At 40.0% G+C, this 14,607-nt stretch overlaps 1 pseudogene; it reads left to right on the top strand.

The window, feature by feature from the left end:
- The first annotated feature begins 113 nt into the window (after positions 1-113).
- LOC141562627 (zinc finger and BTB domain-containing protein 10 pseudogene) lies at positions 114-3,712 on the top strand (annotated as a pseudogene).
- The last annotated feature ends 10,895 nt before the right edge of the window (positions 3,713-14,607 follow it).

The following is a 14,607-nucleotide window of genomic DNA, read 5'->3' as shown; positions in this document are numbered from 1 at the left end:
ACATTTTTCCTGAAGAAATCCAATGTCCATGATTTTCTTATCAGCTAGCATTAGAGGATTATTTATATAAATATATGTATTTGTTTCTTTTAGATTCAGAGACGTGTTTTGATATGAAGGTGATGAATGCGAATCTGAAAATGATCTCAGGGAAAGACCTTTGTCAATATATTGAATACAGGCCTGTTCTTGCCAAGCACAAAAGAAACCACACTGGAAAGGAACATTGTGAATGGAATACACACAAGAAAGCTTTAAGAAAGAGTTCCAGTGTTGCTAAAGATAAGGATATTCATGTTGGGATTACTAGGTGAGAACTCGGGTTGTCTGGATAGTGACAAGGTGAGAATTCAGGTTGGACAATTACAAGGTGAGAACTCAGGTTGACTTGATGGAAGGAGCAGGCTCATTGGCTGAGGTGGTTCTTCCCAGAAGCCCTTGCATTATCCCACGCCCATTCTCTGGGAAAATAAAAGAGAGAACAGTGGGCCTGGAAAGTGAGTCTACATGGAGAAGGATAAGAGCTGGAGGAGATTCAAGGAGAAGACTTTGCATTACATCTGGCTTGACGGGGCTCTCTGCAGGAAGGGGAGTCACTTCTAAGGACAAGAGTTAACAGCAACTGCCTGGAGACAACGGTTCACTACAGGAAGAAGAATCTGTCTTAAAGATTTGAGTAGACACAGCAGATCTCTTCCCAGAGAGCGATCCGGCAGCTTCTAGAGACGACAGCTCGCTACAATTGGCGTCCACACGTGGGGCAAGGACTTTTACTTATCCTGACAAGAGGAGCTAGACCAGACCTTCGCAATTTGGCGTCCGAACAGGGACAGACTTTTTCATTATTTTCATTAATTAAGATGTTAGCTATATTCAATCCCTGGACCTCAGCTGACTCAACCCCAGCCCCAGAAGCAACCTCAGCTCCACCCCCATTCAGGAGTGGTACTATAGAGAGTATAATCAAGATAATTGAGGAGCAGAGTTTACTTGTAACTTGGGTACAGATTGCTAAACTCTTGGCTGCATTAAGACGCACATCCCCTTGGTTCTTAGAGGAAGAAAGGCATTCTTTGTGATGTCGACATTGTGGTGAGCGGACGAGTTTTCAGAGCTCACAAGAACATCCTGGTTGCAGGCAGCCGTTATTTCAAGACTCTATATTGCTTTACAAACAAAGAAAACCTTCCAAATAAAGAAAACCGTAACCAAACCACTGTTACCCATTTTGATGTTGCTGCAGTTCAAGGTTTTTCAGTCATCTTGGACTTCTTATATTCTGGTAATCTGGTGCTTACTAGCCAAAATGCCATTGAAGTAATGTCAGTGGCCAGCTACCTTCAGATGACTGAAGTTGTTCAATCTTGCCGCAATTTTATTAAAGATGCCTTAAATATAAGCATAAAATCAGAAGCTCCAGAGTCTGTAGTTGTGGACTATAACTGAAGATCTATTAGTAGAGATGGTCTGCCTTCATCAAGGGATCAGAAGGTTGCCAGATTTTGGGCAACTCGAAATCTTACGAATTTGGCAAGTAGTATAAAAAGTGAAAATGATGGTTGCAGTATTGATGAGGGCCAAATAGAAAACTACCAAATGAATGACTGCAGTTGGGTCCAGGATAGTTCACCTGAAACAGCTGAGAGTGAATCCCACGGTCAATCAAAAGTATTTGTTTGGAATGACATGGGATCACAAGGAATTCAAGAAACTGGCAAAGCAAGGAGAAAAAACCAAACTACAAAAAGATTTATTTATAATATACCACCTAATAATGAAGAAAACTTGGAAGATTGCTCAGTGATGCAGACATCTGCTTCTTACCAAGAGGAGGATTTGCAATTTATTAAGGAAGAGCCAGATTTGGATGGTGCTCTACTTTCAGGGCCTGACTGTGATAGGAACATGAATTCAGGTTTGCTGGCTGAAGCTAACTCAAGTCAAGACGGAGGTGATGCTGGAATCAGAAGGCATACCATCAGAATCAACTAATGAAGAGGGATACTGTGATTATAACAGTCGGCCAAATGAGAACTCTTACTGTTATCAACTTCTTCAAGAACTGAACCAGCAAGCAAGATCAGTTTCTTCTCACAGAGAGACCATTAATGGCCTGAGTCAAGAGACCCCCATCCCAAATAGACACAATGGACGGACTAAGTTAAGAGATGGTTTTTGGAGCAATGAATCAGGCAGGTTCGTGCCCTCTCCCCCAGGCACTTAACCTATCTTTGGCGCCATTTGGCCCGGTCACTGGCCAAAGATTAAAGCAGACACCTATATGTCTGGGGTGGGAGGATCAATAGCAGCAGAAGTTAGTGCTAGGCCTTTGAGATGGGTATTTGAAGGAGAAACAGGAGCTTTTACTCCTTTTGTGGTTGAAAAAATCCCCATCAATCTGTGGGGAAGAGACATTTTACAGCAGATAGGATTACAAATAAGCACTTCGGCTTTTTAGGCAGGGCTGCTGTTGAAGGCCTACCTGCACTTTCACCAGTTCCTATTCAGTGGAAGACTGATTCACCAGTGTGGGTAGAACAGTGGCCCTTAAGAAGTGATTTTATACATGCATATCCTGTGATTGAAAATACTGACTCTGTAGGTAAAAAAAGGAGAAGATATGCACCTTTAGATTTGAATAAAATTAAGGATTTGAAAAAAGGTTGTACCCTTTATGGGGCTACATCAGCTTATGTCAAAATGTTACTAGATGGTTTGTCTTATGAAGTCCTAACCCCGAATGATTGGAAATCCATAGCAAGGACATGTCTGGAACCTGGAGAAAATTTATTATGGCTTACAGAATTTCATGAATTATGTAAAATTCAAGTCAGATGCAATTTGGAAATAGGAGTTAACACACAATTCACTTTTGAGCACTTAGCTGGTGAAGGTCAGTATGGAGAGAATTCGGAACAGATTAATTATACCATGACAATATATGAACAAATTGCTAAGGCTGCAATAAAAGCTTGGGGTGTCCTACCTGGACAGAAAGATCGTGGAGAGGCTTTCACTAAAATACAGCAAGGTCCCAATGAACCTTTTGCAGATTTTGTGGGACGTTTACAAACTGCTGTCAAAAGAACTATTGGATAAAATGTAGCTACAGAAATAATGACCAGACATCTGGCTAAGGAAAATGCCAATGAGATTTGCAAAAGAATTATATGGGGATTAGACAAAGATGCTCCTTTAGAGGAGATCATAAGACGCTGTGCTACAGAGGGAACAAATGCTTTTTACACCCGGACAATGATGAATGTGGAAAGACAGGGTCCCTCCTGGCAAGGGCCTTCTAGAGAAACTCGGCGATGTTTTCAATGTGGAAAAATTGGACATCTAAGAGCTCAGTGTAGGTATGGAGATACAGTGAGAAGACAGGGTGAAAGAAGACCTAAAACCCCATGTCCAAAATGCAACAGAGGACTCCATTGGGCATCAGAGTGTAGAATAATTCAGAGAAATGGGATTAGGGGCCCAGGTCCAGGGCCCCAGGCAAAAAAGACTTGGGGCATGGTGGCAGCTGATGTTACACCCAAAGAGCCTTTAGAAGGTCAGGACTCTGATTTGATCAACCAGCAGAAAAGCAATCACATGGCAGAAAGGGATTACCTGATAAGTGAGTCAAAAGGCAATCAGATTGCAAAAATGGATTACACTTGGGGAGAATACAGGCCTTTTAAACCAACAGGGCTGTGTCTGTCCCTGTTCGGGCGCCAAATTGCGAAGGTCTGGTCTAGCTCCTCTTGTCAGGATAAGTAAAAGTCCTTGCCCCACGTGTGGACGCCAATTGTAGCGAGCTGTCGTCTCTAGAAGCTGCCGGATCGCTCTCTGGGAAGAGATCTGCTGTGTCTACTCAAATCTTTAAGACAGATTCTTCTTCCTGTAGTGAACCGTTGTCTCCAGGCAGTTGCTGTTAACTCTTGTCCTTAGAAGTGACTTCCCTTCCTGCAGAGAGCCCCGTCAAGCCAGATGTAATGCAAAGTCTTCTCCTTGAATCTCCTCCAGCTCTTACCCTTCTCCATGTAGACTCACTTTCCAGGCCCACTGTTCGCTCTTTTATTCTCCCAGAAAATGGGCAGGGATAATGCAAGGGCTTCTGGGAAGAACCACCTCAGCCAATGAGCCTGCTCCTTCCATCAAGTCAACCTGAGTTCTCACCTTGTAATTGTCCAACCTGAATTCTCACCTTGTCACTATCCAGACAACCCGAGTTCTCACTTAGTAATCCTAACATATACATGCTGAAGAGAAAACACCTGAGTGTCATGAATGTGATAAAGCTTTTACTGCACTCTCTTCCCTTGCCAAGCACCAGAGAATCCATGCAGGAGAGAAACCTTATGAATGTAAGAAACATGGAAAGACTTTGAGAGAGCGGTCTGATCCTACTAAACATGAGAGAATTAACCCAGAAAAGCAATTTACAAATGTACTGAATGTGGGAAGGATTTCAGAAAGCACAGCCATCTTACTTCCCATCAGAAAATCCACACTGGAGAGAAGTCTTATGAATGTAATGAATGTGGAAATGGTTTCATCCTGTGCAGCAGTCTTATTTCCCATCAGAGAATCCACACTGGGGAGAAGCCTTATGAATGCAATCAATGTGGAAAGGCTTTCAGTCCCAGCAGCAGTCTTACTTTCCATCAGAGAATCCACACTGGGGAGAAGCCTTATAAATGTAATGAATGTTGAAAGGCTTTCACCCAGTGCAGCCATCTTACTTCCCATCAGAGAATCCACACTGGAGAGACGCCTTAGATATGTAATCAATGTGGAAAAGCTTTCATTTGGAGTTATAGTCTTCATGAACATCAGAAAATTTACACTGGAGAGAAATGTTATGAAGGTAATGACTTGTGGAAAGGCTTTCATGGCTAAGATGGCAGGAACAAATAATGATGAATGTTGGAGGGGATGTGGGAAAACTGGGACAATAGAGTTGTGAAAGAATCCAGCCATTTTGGAGGACAATCTGGAACTATGCCCAAAAAGTTATCAAACTGTGCATACCCTTTGATCCAGCAGTGCTACTACTGGGCTTATATCCCAAAGAAATACTAAAGAGCTGAAAGGGACCTGTGTGTGCCAAAATGTCTGTGGCAGCTCTATTCGTAGTGACTAGAAACTGGAAGATGAATGGATGCCCATCAATTGGAGAATGGTTGGGTAAATTATGGTATATGAAGGTTATGGAATATTATTGCTGTGAAAGAAATGACCAGCAGGAGAAATACAGAGAGGCTTGGAGAGACATCAACTGATGCTGAGTGAAATGAGCAGAACCAGAAGATCACTGTACACTTCAACAACAATGCTGTATGAGGATGTATTCTGATGGAGGTGGATATCTTCAACATAAAGAAGATCAAACCCACTTCTAGTTGATCAATGATGGACAGAAAAACTACACCCAGAGAAGGAACACTGGGAATTGAATGAAAAATATTAGCACTACTGTCTATCTACCCAGGTTACTTATACCTTCTGAATCCAATTATTAATGTGCAACAAGAAAATGGGATTTACACACATATATTGTATCTAGGTTATATTGTAACACATGTAAAATGTATGGGATTGCCTGTCATCTAAGGGAGAAAGTAGAATGAGGGAGCGGAAAATCTGGAAAAATTAATACAAGGGATAATGTTATAAAAAAATTGCTCATGCAGATATACTGTCAAAAAAATGTATAATTATAATATTAATAAAAAAAAAAAAAAAACAGAAAAAGAAAGAAAAGAAAGGCTTTCACAGAACACAGCAGTCTTGAAAATTCCCTAGAAGATTGGTGTCCAAAAAAGAGTCATAACAATGACGGGAACCAATTGTTTTAATCTCTTTTCTCAATCAATAATTATTAAGAGATTTTAAAATCTTAATTTTCAATTGTTTTTATTACTTAATTTTCCTCTTCATTCTCTTGTTTATTCCTAAATGCTTTGGCTTTCCATCTTTGTGATAAGTTCTATGTTCCATGTCCTAATTTTTTTTTTTTAAATGTCTGCAAGTGTGGCTTAGGTCTCCATTTTGAATTGTTTTGTTCAATTTTGTCGGGTGGGTTTGAGGGAAAGTGAGGCCTTTTCAGAAAGCTGACACTCCCCAACCCCCAGAAAAGTGCCATAGTTTAGTGCTAAAGTTGCAGAAAAACTCTCCCCCTTCTGCCCTTGCTTAGTCTTGCACAAACCATTTGGTCACATCAGCAAGCTCTGAATGTATAGTTACTGTTCTAGAGACAGAAAAAAGAGATGCTGAGCCACCATCCTGAGTTCTCACAGCCATAGAACAGCTATAACTCCCCTTGCTATTGCAAAGTCTCAAGTCACAATTAGGGCATAGGTGGATGCCTCCTTCTTAAGAGAGGGACTTCTAAGTTTATCCCCTTCCCAAGGTTATTATGTTAATGTGACATTTCACAGCATCTACTAAAGTAAAGGCAAGATGGAGACATGACCTGCAATGTTTAAAAACTTACATGTTTAATTTTGACTTAGAGCTGAAAGGGACTTCTGGGCTCATCTAGTCCAACTCTCATCATCAGAGATGAGTACGCTGAAGAACAGAAAGGAAATGACCCAAAGGACCTATCCTTAATGAGGGCCCAGTCAAGACTTGAGACCATCATAAGAGAACAATGGAATATTTAGAAAAGTGTGTTCTGTGGTCAGCTGGAAGAAAGCAGAAAAATGTCTTTATGGAATGTGTCTCCTTATGGAACCTAAGAGCAAATGAGTGTTTCATCTGTGACCTTTGTGGATCTGTGGAGGAGAAAGACAGAAGATGTGAAAGTTCTTCCTTTATCAGAACTGACATGGGTTATATCTTATAAAGAAAACTCTAAAGCTTTAAGAATCTGGCAAGCACCGTGTATTCTAGGGTGATGGTAGGGGAGTAGATATGTGGTCACAAAAAAGAGAGGGGGGAAAGGAAAGATCTTGCTTATTTCCAGAGAGGTTGAAATGAAGTCGCTTCTCGACGAAATATGAGAATTCCAAAGATATATTAATTACTTGAAATGATTGATGCTGATTCCAATGATCTTGTGATGAAGAGAGTCATGTGCACCCAGAGGATTGTGGAAACTGGATGGGAATCACAACATAACATTCTCACTCTTCTCTGAGCACTCAGGGGATGGACTGCCTTCTCACAAGATTTTAATTAATCTTCATTCTGTGGGATCTCTGAGTAGTTATTTTTAGTCAGGGGTCGGGCTTTCCCACATACTATGGTTTCTCCAAATCTCAATATAAGAACAACTAAAGCATAACAATAATATAAATAAGGTTTTGTAATGCAGGAGAAACTTAAACAAGGTAGGAATTGAAAAGTTATATTATTTATTGGGGAGCTTAATTGAATAATCTTTGCCAATTATTACAAAGAATTCATTTAATATACAGTTGATCTTTAAATCTTTCATAGAATATACTTGTAAATCCATCTGGTCCTGGTGCTTTTTTCTTAGGAACTCATTTATGTCTTGTGCAATTTCTTTTTTTCTTTTTTAAATACCTTGCTTTAGACATTCTATTATGTCTTCTACTAATCTGATGAATTTACATCTTTGTAGATATTCTTTCATTTCACTTAAAATTGAGCCAGTCTGACCAGAACAGGGACCTTTCCATGTTGCTGATGCCCTTTGGAAAAATGGGATTGCCATGTTTCAACTTTGCCTTGTGTATCATAGAGATTAGATTTGTTTGAAGCTTTCAGAGCAGATGTGTTGCTTCATGACATGCTGGTCACCCTGATCACACTTTAATTATCTGGTGGTTGAGAAACCCAAAGACCCCAGATTTTGGTATAAGAACTCACTGTTTGACAAAAACTGCTGGGAAAATTGGAAATTAGTATGGCAGATACTTGGCATTGACCCACTTAACACTGTACACCAAGATAAGATCAAAATGGGTTCATGACCTAGGCATAAAGAATGAGATCATAAATAAGTTGGAAGAACATAGGATAGTTTACCTCTCAGGCCTGTGGAAGAGGAAGGAATTCATGACCAAAGAAGAACTAAAGATCATTATGGAACACAAAATAGAAATCAAAGGTTCTGATAAAAGCCTCATTTCCAAAATATATAGAGAATTGACTCTAATTTATAAGATATTGATATCATTAATAATTTCTTCAAGTATAATGTCCAGGTCTTGCTTTACATTAAAACTTTCAAATACTTCAGTGATTCCTAAATTATCATATCTGGATCTATTTTCTAGTTCAGGTGTTTTTTCAATGAAATAGTTTGCACTTTTTCTATTTTAAAAAATATTTTGTTTCATTGATTCTTGACACCCCATAGAATGAATTAGCTCCCACTTGCCCATTCCTAATTAAAAAAAAATCATTTTCTTCAATCTATTTGCTTTTTCTTTTTTTCTTTTTCTTTTTTTCTGAGGCTGGGGTTAAGTGACTTGCCCAGGTCACACAGCTAGAAAGTGTTCAGTGTCTGAGACCTGATTTGAACTTGGGTCCTCCTGAATTCAAGGCTGGTGCTCTATCCAATGGGCTGCTCAGCTACTTACATTTTCAAAGTGGTTTTTCTGTGTTTTTTTCTTTTTCTTTTTCTTTCTGGACTTGAGTCCTGTTCTGATTTTTCTTTATACTCTTCCCCTTAGGTATTTTGACATTTCTGCCCTCTTCTGAGTTTTTGTTTGATCTTCCTAGTCAGTATAACTTTCTATGCTCATTTTGTTTCTTTCCTTTTTTTTTTTTTTCCTCCAACTTTTCCCCTTAATTTGAGTTCTGCTCCTCAGGTGCAAGGGAAATAGTCTCAAGCTTCTTATGCCAGGTGTTATGTTGGCCCTAGATGTCTCCTTCATGTGGAGACAGTGCTCCCTTGAGGCTCACAAAGAACATTATTCCTGTTTCTGTACTGCGGGCCTGCAGAAGGATGGGGGTGACTGATATTGGTGAATGCTACAGGGATCTGACCTTGGGTTGCACTTAGATCTGTGGAATGGGGCTGATAAGGACCTTACACAGGGAGAGTAGGGATTCTTGCTGCTCTGCTATGACTGTAGACAGTTCAGGAAGTTATGTGGCTGGTAATTTACCACATCTCAAGAACAAGGAAGTTCCCCTTGGAAAGTTGGCAGATAAGACCCATGGTCAGAAGAGTTTCCCGGGCTGGTCTCTACCCGTTCACCGCAGCTGCATTGAGGAATGTGGCCGGATCCAATGTTGTTTGCCTCCTTGTCAGATACTGCATTGGGAGCTTAGGGCATCTTGCTGTTTTGCTGTACCAAGGAATGCTACTGCAATACTTTCTGTCCTGGACCATACTCTCGTTTCTTAGAAGTTTAAAAGACCTTACCTGACCAACTTCAAGTTTCTTTGAGCTAAAAGATTTGTCTGAGCCTTTCTTTTTCACTGGTTCTACAATTCTAAAATTCATTTTGAGGCATAAATGTATAATTTTTTTGAGGTGAATATGGGAAGAGTTTGGGCAATTTCCTGCTCATTCTGTCATGTTAGCTCCCAGAAGTCAAAGCTTTAAGATTCTGGGAAATACTGCCCATTTTTCTGGATTGAAGTACTATATGAAATGTAAAATTTCTAAGGAAATCTGTCCTGTGTCCCTTTACTTAGCTCCATATGTTTTATGTACATGATGATTTTTCCAGTGTACACCGAAATACACTGTGTCTAATAATGTCCATTTTGTAGGGGAAGTAGATTCTGAAATCTTTTCTCTCCTGAGAGTCTTAAGAGAGGATCTCTTTTGAAGACCTTCCCATGTTGAGTCCAGACAGGGCATGTTTCCAAAACGAATATCCTCGATATTTAACAAACTCTGTTCTAATCTGTATTGCCTTTCCACATTTGTTAAAGGGATGTAATTTCTATGTCCTTTTACTTCCTCTTCCCTGATGGGAAATAAGTGATGATTTTAGTCTAAATGCTTTTCCATGTGGCTACATTAATGATGTTTGTCCTCTGGTATGGATTCTTTTATTTTAGTTGGGGAAGAGGGCATATAAAAACCTTACCACAATCTAGACCCTTCTTCACTGTGGCTTCTCTAAAGGAGATAACATCAGAAGGATAAATAGGACCATTTTCACATCAAAGGTTTCACATCCAAAGGTTTCTCTGCAACTTGCATTCTCTGATGGTTGGAAAATGTTATATTGTTGGAAATTCTTTGCACATTGATCATGCTCATAAGGTTTCTGATATGCAGGTAAATTATGTTGTTTTTTTTTAAAGCCCTTTCCATATTCATTAAATGTACAATGTTTCTCTCCAGTGTGCATTCCCTGATGTACAACAAGATTCATTTTCATATGAAATCCTTTCCACATTGATTGCATTTATAAGGTTTCTGCGCACTGTGGATTCTCTGTATTATAGCAGCAATGGAACTCTACTTGAATGCATTTCACTCTCATTAAATTCATAAGGTTTCTCTGCAGTGTGAACTCTCTGGTGTTTAACAAAACCAGAACTTTTTCTAAAAGTCTTTACAAATTCATGACACTTATGTTTTTCTTCAGTGTGGATTCTCTGATGTATAGTAAGAGTAGTCTTCTGTTTGTAAGCCATTCCACACTGAACACATAAATAAGCTTTGTCTCCAATATGGATTTTCTGATGTACAATAAGAGCCTCTCTTCTGCTTGTAAGCCTTTCCACACTGATCACATAAATAAGGTCCTTTGCAGTATGAACTCTCTGATGTACAGTAAGACCAGTTTTGTTTTTGTAAGCCTTTTCACACCAATCACATTCATATAGTTTCTCTCCAGTATGAACTCGCTGATGTTTAACATGATTATAGCTTTTCCTAAAAGCCTTTCCACATTCATGACATTGAGAAGGTTTCTCTCCAGTGCCAATTCAGTGAAGTACAGTACAGATTGTTCTTTTAGTGAAGCCACAGGTAGCATTACTCATGAAGCTTTGCTGATGAGTTTCTTCCACAGAAATGCTCAGCTTCCCACTCATCTCTTTCATTTCAGGTCTAATCTCTCCTTCTCAAGAAAAAATAAAACAGGTACAAAGACACAGGTACACGCATATATAATAATATCCCATTGGTTTAAAGAAAACTGATCTACAGCCTTATTCTTCCAGGCTAAGATAAAAGTCTTAAGAGTTGAAAGGGTGCAATGAATCATTTGAAAATGCCAGTAGCTCACATCTGCAGGATGACTGGATTTACAAAGACTTTCATATAGAATCACCTTAGGTCCCAGGAGATATGGTTCATTACAACCTCGATTCCATTCCAGACAATATTAATCAGTTTTATAATGTACATAAATCACAGATAAATTTTATAGGAAGTGTTTATTGTAAGCCTGAAATTTTATTGGAACACTGGCCCCTTGTTTACTAGATATAAAGACTATTGGAGCATCCACAACAATCCGGTATCTACATTTTGTTTTTCCCAAATTCTATGTCTACACTTAGCATGAGTGACATGGTATAGTAAATCCCCAATTTGTTTTTGGTATCTCCGTACTATTTTTGCCCTCTCTTCTTGAGGAAGAACCCATCCTTCTTATGTCATTAGAGATAATCCAACCCCTCTGCTGATAACAAGGTCTACCAAGCAATGGGGATTTGTACTTTATTTCATTTTTCTAGAGTGTCCACTTATCAAACCCTAGAAAGACAAGATCCTAGGGAGCAGGGCCATCTCAGGAAGATCCAAGTCCACTTATTGGAGGGATCCATGCAGCCTTTTACAAAGTGGTTTTTCTTGTAGACTGAACAATTTTGGGCCTCACAATTCTCAAAACAAACCTATTTCAAAGGCAGGCCCAGCATTCTCATGTTCTGGCCTCACACAGTTTCTGCCTCTCATTCCCCTACAGTGATCGACCTCTGTCTGGCTCTAACCCTGTTCGAACCCGACTAAACCCATGGTGAAGATCACAGAAGTCCCTTTTACACCAGGGACTCTCTACCTCTCATCTCCCTAAACTGAGAGGGACCCCCATGAATCTGGCCAATGAGTTTCCAAGAATGGGTCAAAAATTGACACTTAGAGATAAGGGAGAAATTATGTTGATGACTTCTGTAAACCATAGCCTTAAATTAATTCTGTGTAAGGCAGTAGTCTTTATTGGTAGTTCCATGCTACTGAATGGAGGGAGAAAATCATGAAGTCAGGCTCCACTATAAATTTAGCCCACAAAATCTCAGTGTCGCTCTCACTGTGGCAAGGCTACCCTTTGACAAATACCAAATTGTCTCTTTGGGGAAACCAGGTGAAGGAACAGGAAATGAGCTGAACCTAGAATCAAGAACATCAAAGTTTCAGACACTTATTAGCTCTGTGACCCTGGCCAAGTCACTCCCCCTTCTTTGCCTCAGTTTCCTCACCTGCAAAATCAGTTGGAAAAGGAAATAAATCCAAAGTACTACTGTATCTTTGGAAAACAAAACAAAAACAAAGCCAAATAGGATCATGAAGGCTCAAAAATAACTGAAATGACCAAGCATAATTTGGCTGACTCCCTATTCTATTCACCACAGAAAGTTTCCCAATCATGTCATATGTTCCCATATGTTCTTCCCATCAATGATATTACCTTATATTGCCCTGAAAAAAATGGACATTTATTCAGTGCCAACTTCTCCTCACCTTCATAAATCAGAATTTTTCTTTTTGGCACAAGGACCAGATGAAACAATTCTCCTGCCACCTAAAGCAAGCTTGTTCTGCTTCCTTGGGTCCAATTTGCCCCTCAGTACACTACCTCTCTAGCATCTTTTTTCACCAATTTTCAGTCTTTCCCACCTTTTTCTAGTGACTCACAGGAGACTCATCTAGAGACTGGACAATTTGGGAGTCCATTCACCAGTCAGCTCCAATTACTCCCTTTTAAACGAATGTACCCCAAAGTTCTCTGGGAAAATGGGGATGAAAGATTATAAACACATGATGAGGTCTAGATAAGGTATATACCTAAATAAAATTAGGTTTAATTGGGGTCTAGTGGCAGGTTCGGGGTACAGGAAGTCTAATGGAGCTCCTCTGCAACCCCTTTGGATTCGTCACAAGGATACAAAGTTAAATGAGTTCTAGTGGTGGCCCAGAGTCCCCTCTAAAGGAATTTACAGGCCTGAAAACCTAGATTAATAAAAGAGGTTTTTGGGGGATTTGGAAATAAGGGTAAAGGTAGAGATGACAGGGCCAGAGCTAGCGCCAGGAGGATAGGAACCCAAACATGGCCAGAGTAAGGGTGCCATGTTTGGGGCTTCTGCAAAGAGTGGGCTCCAGAGTTCCCCTTTTTATACTGGGGTCTTTTGGTGATCTTAAAGGTAGGTGGAGTACCAGGCTTCTGGCTGGTTTCAGTCAGGGTTAGAAGTGAATAGAATTCAATGGGTTTTTAGATAAGGAGGAAGCTGTGTGTGGGTGTTGGGGAAACCTGAGGAGATCATTAGAGTGGGGGCTGAGACAGCCCAAGTTGGCTCAGATCCAGATATCTCCCTTTGGAATTCAAAAGGGTGCTTTTGACCAGGACTTGTAAATCAAAGTTCAGCCATGGGGGTTGGGGATCATAAAAGAATGTTAAAGGGAATGGGGGTTGGGGATCAGAAAGGAATCTTAAAGGGGCCACCCCCCCCCCTATCACACATACTACTGGGCTTATTTCCCAAAGAATTACTAAAGAAGGGAAAGGGAGCTGTATGTGCCAAAATGTTGGTGGCAGCTCTTTTTGTGGTGGCTAGAAACTGGAAGATGAATGGATGTCCATCAGTTGGAGAATGGTTGGGTAAATTATGGTATATGAAGGTTATGGAATATTATTGTTCTGTAAGAAATGACCAGCAGGAGGAATACAGAGAGGCTTGGAGAGACTTACAACAACTGATGCTGAGTGAAATGAGCAGAACCAGGAGATCATTTTACACTTCAACAACAATACTGTATGAGGATGAATTCTGATGGAAGTGGATATCTTTGACAAAGAGAAGACGTAATTCAGTTCCAGTTGATCAATGATAGACAGAATCAGCTACATCTAGAGAAGGAACACTGGGAAATGAGTGTGAACTGTTTACATTTTTGTTTTGCTTCCCAGATTGCTTTTACCTTCTGAATCCAATTCTTACGGTGCAACAAGAAATTTGGTTCTGCACACATATGTTTTATGTAGGATATACTATAACTCATTTAACATGTATGGGACTGCCTGCCATGTAAGGGAGGAGGGGAAAATTTGGAACAGAAGTGAGTGCAAGGGATAATGTAAAAAAAATACCCATGCATATGTACTGTCAAAAAAAAAAGTTATAATTATGAAATTAATTTTTAAAAAGTAAAAAAAAAAAAATTAGAAGCACAACATAATATAAACAACGTTTTAGTGTTGTATCCTGCTTTCTAGAACCCCCACAATAAGGTGATTACAATATAGTGTCAGGACTAGCTCTGTGGAGGATCTCCAGACCAGCCTGAATCCTTGGTTTTGGTGGAGGACCGAAGGAGGCAGGAGGGCCACCGGGCTGCTCACAGATGGAGTCTGGAGCCTGAGGTCTTCACTGTGTCTGTGGCTGAGAGCTGCTGCTCAGACAGAGCCTTCTTTCTCTGAGAATCCCTTAAATACCCCAGTAAGATTACAT

This window comes from Sminthopsis crassicaudata, chromosome 3, assembly GCF_048593235.1.
Source record: "Sminthopsis crassicaudata isolate SCR6 chromosome 3, ASM4859323v1, whole genome shotgun sequence".
NCBI lineage: Eukaryota > Metazoa > Chordata > Mammalia > Dasyuromorphia > Dasyuridae > Sminthopsis > Sminthopsis crassicaudata.
The sequence above is the reverse complement of the archived record's forward strand: the minus strand, read 5'-3'. Positions and strand labels throughout refer to the sequence as shown.